This window comes from Stegostoma tigrinum, chromosome 21 (assembly GCF_030684315.1).
Source record: "Stegostoma tigrinum isolate sSteTig4 chromosome 21, sSteTig4.hap1, whole genome shotgun sequence".
Taxonomy (NCBI): domain Eukaryota; kingdom Metazoa; phylum Chordata; class Chondrichthyes; order Orectolobiformes; family Stegostomatidae; genus Stegostoma; species Stegostoma tigrinum.
The window spans coordinates 45,682,602-45,697,323 of NC_081374.1; the positions used below are offsets into that span (position 1 = coordinate 45,682,602).

Here is a 14,722-nt window from a genome sequence, read left to right on the forward strand (position 1 = left end):
TAAGTTTAATAAAATAGAAGGATTTAATGCTGCCTCAAACTATTTAGTTTCATCAAACTATGTGGCAGCCATTGCCAGCTCAGAATTCCTAATCCCAAGCATTAGAGTTAGGTTTTATTGTCATGTGTACTCAAGTACAGGAGGACAGTGAAAAGTGGGCAACGTCGCCATTCCCAGTGCCATCTTAGATTCACCGTACCCAGATACAAAATCTGAGGCAAGAGGTAGAAAAATAACTCAAAGTTCAATATCACAGTTCTACAATTCTACTCAACATGAAGTGATAAACAAGAAATAAAGTTAAAAGTTCAGCGTTACAGTCCTTCTTTCGGCACGGTCCTGCAATTGCACCACACTAGGCGTTCCACACAAGGGCTCTTACGCCCCATCAGGCTCAATCTCTCTCCCTGCACTGAGCTCGATCTCTCTCCCCGCACTGAACTCGATCTCTCTCCCCGCACTGAGCTCGCTCTCTCTCCCCGCACTGAACTCGATCTCTCTCCCCGCACTGAACTCGATCTCTCTCCCCGCACTGAACTCGATCTCTCTCCCCGCACTGGGCTCGATCTCTCTCCCCGCACTGAACTCGGTCTCTCTCCCCGCACTGAACTCGATCTCTCTCCCTGCACTCAACTCGATCTCTCTCCCCGCACTCAACTCGATCTCTCTCCCCGCACTCAACTCGATCTCTCTCCCTGCACTGAACTCGATCTCTCTCCCCGCACTGGGCTCGCTCTCTCTCCCCGCACTGGGCTCGATCTCTCTCCCCGCACTGAACTCGATCTCTCTCCCCGCACTGAACTCGATCTCTCTCCCCGCACTGAACTCGATCTCTCTCCCTGCACTGAACTCGATCTCTCTCCCCGCACTGAGCTCGATCTCTCTCCCCGCACTGAGCTCGATCTCTCTCCCCGCACTGAACCCGATCTCTCTCCCTGCACTGAACTCGATCTCTCTCCCCGCACTGAGCTCGATCTCTCTCCCCGCACTGAACTCGATCTCTCTCCCCGCACTGAACTCGATCTCTCTCCCCGCACTGAGCTCGATCTCTCTCCCCGCACTGAACTCGATCTCTCTCCCCGCACTGGGCTCGCTCTCTCTCCCCGCACTGAGCTCGATCTCTCTCCCCGCACTGAACTCGATCTCTCTCCCCGCACTGAACTCGATCTCTATCCCTGCATTGAACTCGATCTCTATCCCTGCACTGATCTCGATCTCTCTCCCCACACTGGGCTCGATCTCTCTCCCCGCACTGAACTCGATCTCTCTCCCCGCACTGAACTCGATCTCTCTCCCCGCACTGAGCTCGATCTCTCTCCCCGCACTGAACTCGATCTCTCTCCCCGCACTGAACTCGATCACTCTCCCCGCACTGAACTCGATCTCTCTCCCCGCACTGAGCTCGATCTCTATCCCTGCACTGAACTCGATCTCTATCCCTGCACTGAGCTCGATCCCTCTCCCCGCACTGGGCTCGCTCTCTCTCCCCGCACTGAACTCGATCTCTCTCCCCGCACTGAGCTCGCTCTCTCTCCCCGCACTGAACTCGATCTCTCTCCCCGCACTGAGCTCGATCTCTCTCCCCGCACTGAACTCGATCTCTATCCCTGCACTGAACTCGATCTCTATCCCTGCACTGAGCTCGATCTCTCTCCCCGCACTGGGATCGCTCTCTCTCCCCGCACTGAACTCGATCTCTCTCCCCGCACTGAGCTCGCTCTCTCTCCCCGCACTGAACTCGATCTCTCTCCCCGCACTGAACTCGATCTCTCTCCCCGCACTGAACTCGATCTCTCTCCCCGCACTGAGCTCGCTCTCTCTCCCCGCACTGAACTCGATCTCTCTCCCCGCACTGAACTCGATCTCTCTCCCCGCACTGAACTCGATCTCTCTCCCCGCACTGGGCTCGGTCTCTCTCCCCGCACTGAACTCGGTCTCTCTCCCCGCACTGAACTCGATCTCTCTCCCCGCACTGAACTCGATCTCTCTCCCTGCACTCAACTCGATCTCTCTCCCCGCACTCAACTCGATCTCTCTCCCCGCACTGAACTCGATCTCTCTCCCTGCACTGAACTCGATCTCTCTCCCCGCACTGGGCTCGCTCTCTCTCCCCGCACTGGGCTCGATCTCTCTCCCCGCACTGAACTCGATCTCTCTCCCCGCACTGAACTCGATCTCTCTCCCCGCACTGAACTCGATCTCTCTCCCTGCACTGAACTCGATCTCTCTCCCCGCACTGAGCTCGATCTCTCTCCCCGCACTGAGCTCGATCTCTCTCCCCGCACTGAACCCGATCTCTCTCCCTGCACTGAACTCGATCTCTCTCCCCGCACTGAGCTCGATCTCTCTCCCCGCACTGAACTCGATCTCTCTCCCCGCACTGAACTCGATCTCTCTCCCCGCACTGAACTCGATCTCTCTCCCCGCACTGAACTCGATCTCTCTCCCCGCACTGAGCTCGATCTCTCTCCCCGCACTGAACTCGATCTCTCTCCCCGCACTGAACTCGATCTCTCTCCCCGCACTGAACTCGATCTCTCTCCCTGCACTCAACTCGATCTCTCTCCCCGCACTCAACTCGATCTCTCTCCCCGCACTGAGCTCGATCTCTCTCCCCGCACTGAACTCGATCTCTCTCCCCGCACTGAACTCGATCTCTCTCCCCGCACTGAACTCGATCTCTCTCCCTGCACTGAACTCGATCTCTCTCCCCGCACTGAACTCGATCTCTCTCCCCGCACTGAACTCGATCTCTCTCCCTGCACTCAACTCGATCTCTCTCCCCGCACTCAACTCGATCTCTCTCCCCGCACTGAACTCGATCTCTCTCCCCGCACTGAACTCGATCTCTCTCCCCGCACTGGGCTCGCTCTCTCTCCCCGCACTGGGCTCGATCTCTCTCCCCGCACTGAACTCGATCTCTCTCCCCGCACTGAACTCGATCTCTCTCCCCGCACTGAGCTCGATCTCTCTCCCCGCACTGAACTCGATCTCTCTCCCCGCACTGAACTCAATCTCTCTCCCCGCACTGAACTCGATCTCTCTCCCTGCACTGAACTCGATCTCTCTCCCCGCACTGAACTCGATCTCTCTCCCTGCACTGAACTCGATCTCTCTCCCCGCACTGAACTCGATCTCTCTCCCCGCACTGAACTCGATCTCTCTCCCCGCACTGAACTCGATCTCTATCCCTGCACTGAACCCGATCTCTCTCCCCGCACTGGGCTCGATCTCTCTCCCTGCACTGAACTCGATCTCTCTCCCCGCACTGGGCTCAATCTCTCTCCCCGCACTGGGCTCAATCTCTCTCCCCGCACTGAGCTCGATCTCTCTCCCCGCACTGAACTCGATCTCTCTCCCCGCACTGAACTCGATCTCTCTCCCCGCACTGAACTCGATCTCTCTCCCCGCACTGGGCTCGATCTCTCTCCCCGCACTGAGCTCGATCTCTCTCCCCGCACTGAACTCGATCTCTCTCCCCGCACTGAACTCGATCTCTCTCCCCGCACTGGGGTCGATCTCTCTCCCCGCACTGAGCTCGATCTCTCTCCCCGCACTGAACTCGATCTCTCTCCCCGCACTGAACTCGATCTCTCTCCCCGCACTGGGGTCGCTCTCTCTCCCCGCACTGGGCTCGATCTCTCTCCCCGCACTGCACTCGATCTCTCTCCCTGCACTGAACTCGATCTCTCTCCCCGCACTGAACTCGATCTCTCTCCCCGCACTGAACTCGATCTCTCTCCCCGCACTGAACTCGATCTCTATCCCTGCACTGAACTCGATCTCTCTCCCCGCACTGGGCTCGATCTCTCTCCCTGCACTGAACTCGATCTCTCTCCCCGCACTGAACTCGATCTCTCTCCCCGCACTGGGCTCGATCTCTCTCCCCGCACTGAACTCGATCTCTCTCCCCGCACTGGGGTCGATCTCTCTCCCTGCACTGAGCTCGATCTCTCTCCCCGCACTGAACTCGATCTCTCTCCCCGCACTGAACTCGATCTCTCTCCCCGCACTGGGGTCGATCTCTCTCCCTGCACTGAACTCGATCTCTCTCTCCCCGCACTGAACTCGATCTCTCTCCCCGCACTGAACTCGATCTCTCTCCCCGCACAGAACTCGATCTCTCTCCCCGCACTGAACTCGATCTCTCTCCCCGCACTCAACTCGATCTCTCTCCCCGCACTGAACTCGATCTCTCTCCCCGCACTGAACTCGATCTCTCTCCCCGCACTGGGCTCGCTCTCTCTCCCCGCACTGGGCTCGATCTCTCTCCCCGCACTGAACTCGATCTCTCTCCCCGCACTGAACTCGATCTCTCTCCCCGCACTGGGCTCGATCTCTCTCCCCGCACTGAGCTCGATCTCTCTCCCCGCACTGAACTCGATCTCTCTCCCCGCACTGAACTCGATCTCTCTCCCCGCACTGAACTGGATCTCTCTCCCCGCACTGGGGTCGATCTCTCTCCCTGCAATGAGCTCGATCTCTCTCCCCGCACTGAACTCGATCTCTCTCCCCGCACTGAACTCGATCTCTCTCCCCGCACTGGGGTCGATCTCTTTCCCTGCACTGAACTCGATCTCTCTCCCTGCACTCAACCCGATCTCTCTCCCCGCACTGAGCTCGCTCTCTCTCCCCGCACTGAACTCGATCTCTCTCCCCGCACTGAACTCGATCTCTCTCCCCGCACTGAACTCGATCTCTATCCATGCACTGAACTCGATCTCTCTCCCCGCACTGGGCTCGATCTCTCTCCCTGCACTGAACTCGATCTCTCTCCACGCACTGAACTCGATCTCTCTCCCTGCACTGAACTCGATCTCTCTCCCCACACTGAGCTCGATCTCTCTCCCTGCACTGAACTCGATCTCTCTCCCCGCACTGAACTCGATCTCTCTCCCCGCACTTGGGTCGATCTCTCTCCCCGCACTGAGCTCGATCTCTCTCCCCGCACTGAACTCGATCTCTCTCCCCGCACTGAACTCGATCTCTATCCCTGCACTGAACTCGATCTCTCTCCCCGCACTGAACTCGATCTCTTTACACTTTACTATCTTGGGATATGGGGATCTGCACGAGGTTAGCAGAACCAATGCAGGCCACTTGCTCCCCCTGCTGGGGGTAGATTTAAACAAGTCTCACAGGGAAATGGGAGTTGGAAATTGGATTCAGAAGCAAAAAGTCACAAAACTGTAAATAAAGGGTGAAAAATTAGTCAGCAGTTAGAGCAGGTGGGGAAAATGAATGGTGGAGATACACAGCTAAGTAATTGATCAATGATTAATGGCATATTCCTCAATAGAGAGGGTTTAATGAATGATGCAGAGGGACTGAGCCACTGACAGACTTTGAAACGTAATGTGGCTTAAAGAGGAGGCAAGTCCATATTCTGTGTGACAGGGTTTTCAGATGGATAGCATACCAACATACACATTAGAAACAGGCCCTTCAGCCTGCTCTGCCATTCAAATAAGATCACAGCTAATAGAATCCCTGCAGCACAGAAACATGCCACTCAAGACCACACCAACCCTCTGAATAGCATCCCAGCTAGTCCCTGTAACCCTTCATTTTCTAATGGCTAACCCACCTAGCCTGCACATCTCAAAGGTCAGCCATGATCTTATTAAATGGCAGGGCAGGCTCGAGGAGCCAGATGGCCTACTCCTGCTCCCAGTTCTTATCCCTGGACATTATGAGCAATTTAGCACGGCCAATCCGCCTAGCATGCACATCTTTGGACTGTGGGAGGAAACCGGAGCATCTGCAGGAAACCCACGCAGACACGGGGAGAATGTGCAAACTCCACACAGGCAGTTGCCCGAGGGTGGAATCGAACCCGGGTCCCTGGCGCTGTGAGGCTGCAGTGCTAACCACGGAGCCACTCTTGAGATAAAACGTGTTGGAGGAGGGTTGATAGTGTTATCGGTTATAAAAACAATCACATGACATGAGGGTGGGGAGCACTGGCAGGGGCATGATGTGTTAGAAGGGCCATCAAATGAGGCCCAATGGATTGAAATAAGTAATAAAAAGGGAGCAATTCTATTATTGAGAGATAGTATAGATGCCCAAACAGTGAGAGATAAAGGAGCAAACACTTCAGAACATTACCCGAGTGCAGAAACAATAATAAGATAGGGGTGGGGTGCAGACCTGAAGTTCTGGGATCCCATCTCTGACAAAATAGTGGTCACTCTGACTGAGATAGAACAATTGTGCTTGTTCTCCAATAGGCCCCTTGCTTCTTTGCCTTAATCCAGAAAGAGAATGACCCAAGTCAGTTACACTAATCTCCTGGATATGGGATCTATCCAAATTGACCTCCAAGGTTTCTTCTGAGAGAAGATCTGGGGACAATGGCACCGAGGACCAGTGAACAGGGAGACAGTGAGCCTGGTGGGGGGGGGGCAGCTTTTGAGGTCACAGTTTGTGAAGGAGATAGTGCAGAGGTCCAGAGAAGGAAAAAGGCCCTTGAATAATGACTCTTATTTGATTTTAAGGGCAGCCTATTGTTTAACTTAAAGGACTAAGTCATGGAGGGAGAGCGCTAAGCCACGGCGGGCTTCTCCTGCTCTGTGTCGGAAACTGAGTACAGTTCCAGTGCATGGGACCAGTGTGTGTGCAGGAAGTGTCCCCAACCGCAGTTCCTGGAAGCCTCGGTTTCGGAATTGGAGCGGTGGCTGGGGACACTGTGCGTCCTCCTCAAATCTGAGAGCATTGTGGATGATAGCATGGATAGAGAAGTGGCCACACCACATGCTTAGACTCGACAGGCAGAAATGGAATGGGTGGCCACCAGGCAGGGTAAGAGGACGAGGCAAGCAGTGCATGAATCCTCTGTGGGTCATTCCCCTGCAAAACAGATTTGGATATTGTTGAGGGGAATGACCTCTCAGGGGAAAATAGCAACAGTCAAATTCATGGCGCTGCAGCTGGCTCTGCTGCATGGGAGAGAAGGGATAGATGTGGGAAGGAGAAACTGAAGGAATCAGTTTTGCTAAAGAAATGGTGTTGGGGAAACTGATTGAATTAAAGGTTGAAAAATCTCCAGGTCTGATAATCTAGAACATAGAACAGGACAGCACAGGACAGGCCCTTTGGCCCATAATGTTGTGCTGAACTTTTACCCAAAATCTAAGGTCTGTCTAACCTCCACCCCTACCTTATACTATCATCCATATGCCTATCTAATAGCTGCTTCAATGCCCCTAATGAGGCTGACTCTACTACCCTCTCCGGCAATGCATTCCACGCCCCTACCAGTCTCTGAGTAAAGAACCTACCTCTGACGTCTCCCCTGTATCTACTTCCACTCACTTTAAAACTAAGTCCCCTCGTACAAGCTACCCCAACCCTAGGAAAAAGTCTCTGTCTGTCCACTCTATCTATACCTCTGATCATTTTGTACACCTCTATCAAGTCACTTCTCATCCTTCATCATTCTAAAGAGAAAAGCCCTAGTCTCTCAGCCTTTCCTCATAAGACGTTCCCTCCATTCCAGGCAACATCCTGGTAAATCTCTTCTGCACCATTTCCAATGCTTCCACGACTGATAATCTACTTGCCAGAATACTTAAGGAAGTGGCCCTATAAATAGTGGATGCATTGGTGGTCTCATCTTTCAACACTCTGTAGAGTCTGGAACAATTATAAAGTCTGAGAGCATGGCAATAGAGCCTTTGGTCCAACTCATCCACATGGAATGATCAGCCACGATCATATTGAATATCAGTGCAGGCTCAAAGGGCCGAATGGGCTGCTCCTCCTGTGTTCTGTGTCTAGGATTTCTTGGTCAAAGGGACCCCGCTGATGGCAAGCAAGGCTGGAGGATGTCAGCCTGTCTCTCTGCCTTGGACTCCTGCCTGATCTGCAATCTTGAAACTTCGTCATGAGGTTTTACACTCAGTTTGCCCTTATGTGGGGCAGCCGGGGAGGGAAGCGTGATCCTGCCCTTCCCTGCTTAGTTGCTTCTTGGCTTCAAGCCCATCCAACAACCCATCAGCTCCTTGAGAAAGCCCACTCCCCTTTTCTGCCATCTCTCTGACTTTGACTTTCCTTTGTTCAGGTGCTGTTCCTTCCCAACATTAGGTGAATCCACCTACCCCTCAATTGTATCAGTGTTGGATAGCTTGTGATGCTGATGCACTTAAAGCAATTCCTTTGGCTCTGCAGGGCTGTCTAGGCTACCTATCTTCTGGTAGATCCCCAGAGCTGAACTGGCCCACTGTTAGGAGCTGTATGGCCTCCTGGCTCTGAGCGTCCAGTGTGTCTCAAGGGAATCCCTTTGTATTCTGCTGCTGATCCCACTCACCTGTGGGCTGATCAGAATCTGCCACTTAAGCTTTATAGAGGGCTGATCTTGTCACTGGACAGGCCTGGACAGTGTCACAGTGCCTTCCAGGAATGCACACAATATTGCTTTGAACAAGATTCATTGCACTCACTCAGAGGGTCGCAGGGATGTGGAAGACGTGAGGGGGGGATGGTGTGACAAATGGGATTGGTGTCAAGATCTACTCTCTCAACCTGAAACAACACGAAAGAACAAGAGAGACTGTGTACTGGCTGAAGTAGTGTAATGGGGGTAGCCAGCTGGCCAATCAAAGCATTGTATCTCTGGCTCCTAGTCCATTGCCCTTCAATCACTGCCTGAATTTAATGCCGTTGCTTTCACAATCTCATCCTGACTAGCTTAATGTTATGCTGGTACGTTCCCAGGAATAAGCCCCCTCAAAACTGACACCTTTTCATGTTTGACCGCACAAGAGCCACTCTCTGTAAAAAATTTGCCCTCATATCTTTTTAAAAAGTCTTCCTCCTTTCACCTTAAAAACGTACACCCTAATCTTGAAATTCCCCCTACCCTAGGGAAAAGACACCCACCATTCACCTTAGCTATACCCCTCCTGACTTTATAAACCTCTACATGGTCGCCCCCTCAAATCTCCTACGCTCCAGTGAAAAAAGTGGAGTAGGCTGGGGGAATTGACAACAATGTCTTCAGGTTTCCCATATTTAACTGGGAGTAATGTGGGTAAGTCTTAATGGCTCACTGAAATGTGTCAGTGAACCACTCAACTGGATGAACTGCTGAGACAAAAAGCAATAGAAATTGTATGAAGCACCCAGCAATGACATCGGTATCAGACTCAACAAACTGCATTGTCCGGGTCTATCCCTAGAGGGAGTCAACCCACAGCCTGCCTTCTCTGTACTGATGGGAATTACACTGCACTAACACCACCGAACCACATAGTCATTCACAGGATGTGCACGTCACTGCGGGTCTGGAGTCACATACAGGTCACAGGAGGTAATGGTCATCATTAGATTCTTTAATCCCCAGGAACATTATTCTGCATCCCTGGGTTAATAGTCTATTGACATTATGAAATTCAATGTGAGTAAATGCGAGGTCTTGCACTTTGGAAAAAAGAATACAGGCATGGACTATTTTTTAAACGGTGAGAAAATCCATAAAGCAGAAGTACAAAGGAATCTGGGAGTGTTGGCCCAGGAGTCTCTAAAAGTTAACTTGCAGGTAGAGTCTGTGATTAAGAAAGCGAATATAACGTTGTCGTTTATCTCAAGCGGGTTGGAATATAAAAGCAGTGATGTGCTTCTGAGACTTTATAAAGCTGTAGTTAGGCCCCATTTAGAATACTGTGTCCAATTTTGGGCCCCGCACCTCAGGAAGGACTTATTGTCACTGAAGTGTGCCCAGAGGAGATTTACACAGATAATCCCGGGAATGGTAGGCCTAACATAAGGCTAAGGATCCTGGGATTGTATTCATTAGAGTTTAGAAGGTTGAGGGGAGATCTAATAGAAACTTACAAGATAATGTATGGCTTATAAAGGGTGGACACTGGGAAGTTGTTTCCATTAGGTGGGGAGACTAGGTAGGACCCGTGGGCACAGCCTTAGAATTAGAGGGGGTAAATTTATAATGGAAATGAGGAGACATTTCTTCAGCCAGAGAGTGGTGGGCCTGTGGAATTCGTCGCCATGGAGAGCAATGGAGACCAGGACATTAAATGTCGTCAAGGCAGAGATTGATGAATTCTTGATCTCGCAAGGAATCAAGGGCTACGGGGAGAGTGCGGGTAAGTGGAGTTGAAATGCCCATCAGCCATGATTTAAATGGCGGAGTGGACTTGATGGGCTGAATGGCCTTACTTCCATTCCTATGTCTTATGGTCTTAGTATTGACAGGCCCATTAGACCCCCTTAATTTACGCCCGCAGGGGAGGAGGCAGGTTGAGAAGGAGAGTCCTTCTCTGTAACCTCAGCCTTTGTACAAAATGAACCCACAATGTTTTTGCCTCACACACTGTATTGCAAACCAGCCGTCCTGCCAACTGAGCTAAATCTACCCCTATAGTACTCTGAGACAACACGATGCGAGGCTGGATGAACACTGGCTGGTTCACCCAGCCTCACACCGTGTTATTTCAGGTTCTCCAGCATCGGCAGCTCCTACTCCCACTGTAACACTCTGGCTGGTCTGATATAAATGTTTAAAACAATATCTGTGGATGCTGCAAATACGAAACACCAACAGAAAGTGGTAAACGCAACACTGAAGAGGAACCATGTCACTGAACCCTATCACTCTGCTCTCCCTCCACAGACACTGCCAGACCTGCCGAGTGTCTCCAACAAATTCTGGCTTTTACGCTCATTGGTCCGGTTGCTAGGGGATCCCATGTATATTATGGTCTAGTCAGTTGCTAAGGGCTCACCTTTATGGCCTGACCGGTTGCTAGGGAGCCCAGGTATTATGGTCTGTCCAGTTGCAAAGGGCCTAGGTATTATGGTCTGTCTGATTGCTAGGGGCCTGGGTACTCTCGATACAACGCATCATCCTCCGACACTTTCGCCATTTACAATCCGACCCCACCACCCAAGACATTTTTCCATCCCCACCCCTGTCTGCTTTCCGGAGAGACCACTCTCTCCGTGACTCCCTTGTTCGCTCCACACTGCCCTCCAACCCCACCACACCTGGCACCTTCCCCTGCAACCGCAGGAAATGCTACACTTGCCCCCACACCTCCTCCCTCACCCCTATCCCAGGCCACAAGATGACATTCCACATTAAGCAGAGGTTCGCCTGCACATCTGCCAATGTGATATACTGCATCCACTGTACCCGGTGTGGCTTCCTCTACATTGGGGAAACCAAGCAGAGGCTTGGGGACCGCTTTGCAGAACACCTCCGCTCGGTTCACAATAAACAACTGCACCTCCCAGTCACAAACCATTTCCACTCCCCCTCCCATTCTCTTGATGACATGTCCGTCATGGGCCTCCTGCAGTGCCACAATGATGCCACCCGAAGGTTGCAGGAACAGCAACTCATATTCCGCTTGGGAACCCTGCAGCCTAATGGTATCAATGTGGACTTCACAAGCTTCAAAATCTCCCCTTCCCCCACCGCATCCCTAAACCAGCCCAGTGCATCCCCTCCCCCCACTGCACCACACAACCAGCCCAGCTCTTCCCCCCCCACCCACTGCATCCCAAAACCAGTCCAACCTGTCTCTGCCTCCCTAACCGGTTCTTCCTCTCACCCATCCCTTCCTCCCACACCAAGCCGCACCCCCATCTACCTACTAACCTCATCCCACCTCCTTGACCTGTCCGTCTTCCCTGGACTGACCTATCCCCTCCCTACCTCCCCACCTATACTCTCCTCTCCACCTATCTTCTTTTCTCTCCATCTTCGGTCCGCCTCTCCCTATTTATTCCAGAACCCTCCCCCCATCCCCCTCTCTGATGAAGGGTCTAGGCCCGAAACATCAGCTTTTGTGCTCCTGAGATGTTGCTGGGCCTGCTGTGTTCATCCAGCTCCACACTTTGTTATCTTGGATTCTCCAGCGTCTGCAGTTCCTATTGTCTCTGTTATAATCTGTTTGGTTGCTAGGGGCCCGGGTATCATGGTCAGCCCGGTTGCTAGGGGCCCGCGTAATTATGGTCTGTTGGGTTGCTAAGGGCCCGGGTATTATGGTCTGTTGGGTTGCTAAGGGCCCGGGTATTATGGTCTGTTTGGTTGCTATGGGCACGGGTATTATGGTCTGCCCGCGGGCGGGGGTGAGGGGGCCTGAGTTGCTGTTCCGACGGAAGCGAATCCGGGGCCGCGCGGAGCCCGGGAGCGGGAGAGGAGCCGGGTCAGGGGCCACGGGACAGGGCCAGTGCAGCCCAGAGTCGCCAGGTAAGGGCCTGGGGAGAGTCCGCGGGCGGCCCGGCAGCTGGGGCTTGACCGTGTCGTCAGGACCACCCCGGGGGAGGGAGCGCGGCGAGGCCGGGCCTGGGGACGGAGGGAGAGACATACACTTCCCCGGCGGCGTCTCGGATCGTGTAACGCTCCCCCCCCCCGGGGCAGTGCCGGTTACCTGTCCCTATCCCCCCCCCCCCCCCCCGGGGCAGTGCCGGTTACCTGTCCCTATCCCCCCCCCCCCCCCCCCCCGGGGCAGTGCCGGTTACCTGTCCCTATCCCCCCCCCCCGGGGCAGTGCCGGTTACCTGACCCTATTCCCCCCCGGGGCAGTGCCGGTTACCTGACCCTATTCCCCCCCGGGGCAGTGCCGGTTACCTGTCCCTATCCCCCTGCCCCCGGGGGCTCTCCGGGTGCAATGGTCAGTCAGTATCCAGGGTCTTCCCTGTGATCCCAGCTCCTGGTCTGGCATGGCCTTGTGAAGGTTCCCCTGTTTGCTGAAGATTTCTAAATCCCTCTGTTTCCCTCTTCAACATACTTCTTCTTTACATCTGTCTCCTTCACCAAGCTTTAGGCTAAAAGTTTCTTAATGTGGGCTCCTGTCCATTTGCATCTGATTTGAGGTTTTTTTACTCAAAGTTTTAAATGTTTTGCATGTCCTCTGGATTTTGCCGACCCAACCAGACTATTGAATTCTCGATGAGTTATGTTAGTGGGGACCGTCATCAATCAGACTTCATCGATTCAGAATTCATTGCATGATCTCCCCAGACCAGACTGCATTGATGGAATCCCACTTTTTCACTGATTACAGTGATCTTGGATATTTGACCACAATGTTCCAAGAGAATTTTTAACTGCTGTTCCCGCTCCTGGATGCCATCTGTTCAATAGAAACTGCCTGACTGTGGAACTTGGATAGGGGGAGAATGTTTAAATTCTATCAGAGACCCGAAACGTCAGCTTTTGTGCTCCTAAGACGCTGCTTGGCCTGCTGTGTTCCACACTTTATTATCTTAGAGGGAGAATGTTCCCTGGTTGTAATGCCCCCTCTCGGGTAATAGCCTGGTGATACGGTCTCGACTTTGGTAAGATACCAAAATCTGTACGGTACAGATGGGCGATGTGCATGGCTGTTTCCAAGAAAGATGGAGAACAAATTATTTCCCAGTGACATCCAAATTACTCGCATGTTTCCTCCAAAGACTTGTTTTTGCAAAGTACTTGGTGCACGTTTTCTATTTCTGTCATTCATCAATTGTAGGGATAACTGGTATGTTTGCCGGCCGCATTCCTGAGCAGCCTGCTGGATCATTTCACTTCCATCTAAGACAGAGACAAGGGTGAATTTATTCTCCTGAGGGTCGCTAAGTGTTTGGAATTCTCTATCCAAGGAGCAATAAAAGTTGAGCCATTGAATCAATTGCAGACTGGATTAGACCAACTTATTTATTTATTTTGATTGACTAGAGAGCCCAAGGTTATGTGGGGGAGGGGAGGGTGGTTGGGGCAGGCAGGAAAATGGAGTTAAAGTCATGTTTGTCCTCGCTCGCTTTGATCTTGCCAACTGGTCGAGCAAGCCAGAAGGACCAAATTGTCTACTCCTGTTCCTATTATATCCTTACACAGTGAGAGTCCATTGCATTGCTATCTGGAGTTACATATAGCAGATGTTCACCTGCACACCTGCTAATGTGGTATACTGTATCCATTGTACCTGGTATGGCTACCTCTACATTGGGGAAACCAAGCGGAGGCTTGGGGACCGCTTTGCAGAACGCCTCCGCTCGGTTTGCAATAAACAACTGCACCTCCCAGTCACGAACCATTTCCACTCCCCCTCCCATTCCTTAGATGACATGTCCATCATGGGCCTCCTGCAGTGCCACAATGATGCCACCTGAAGGTTGCAGGAACAGCAACTCATTCCGCTTGGGAACCCTGCAGCCCAATGGTATCAATGTGGACTTCACCAGCTTCAAAATCTCCCCTCCCCCCACTGCATCCCAAAACCAGCCCAGTTCGTCCCCTCCCCCCACTGCATCCCAAAACCAGCCCAGTTCGTCCCCTCCCCCCACTGCATCCCAAAACCAGCCCAGCTCATCCCCTCCCCCACTGCATCCCAAAACCAGCCCAGCCTGTCTCCACCTCCCTAACCTGTTCTTCCTCTCACCCATCCCTTCCTCCCACCTTAAGCCGCACCTCCATTTCTGACCTACCAACCTCATCCCACCTCCTTGACCTGTCCATCTTCCCTGGACTGACATATCCCCTCCCTACCTCCCCACATATACTCTTCTCTCCACCTATCTTCTTTTTTTCTCCATCTTCGGTCCGCCTCCCCCTCTCTCCCTATTTATTCCAGAACCCTCACCCCATCCCCCTCTCTGATGAAGGGTCTAGGCCCGAAACGTCAGCTTTTGTGCTCCTATGATGCTGCTTGGCCTGCTGTGTTCATCCAGCTTCACACTTTGTTATCTTACATATAGGTCAGACTGGATAT

At 52.6% G+C, this 14,722-nt stretch overlaps 1 protein-coding gene across 1 annotated transcript in view; it reads left to right on the forward strand.

Moving 5' to 3' along the window:
* The first annotated feature begins 12,099 nt into the window (after nucleotides 1-12,099).
* LOC125462963 (serine/threonine-protein kinase 38) overlaps nucleotides 12,100-14,722 on the forward strand; it is a 69,134-nt gene continuing 66,511 nt past the window's right edge. Inside the window, exon 1 of the mRNA XM_059653488.1 lies at nucleotides 12,100-12,217. The gene's annotated coding sequence lies outside the window, so the exon portion shown is untranslated. The remainder of the gene's footprint in view (nucleotides 12,218-14,722) is intronic.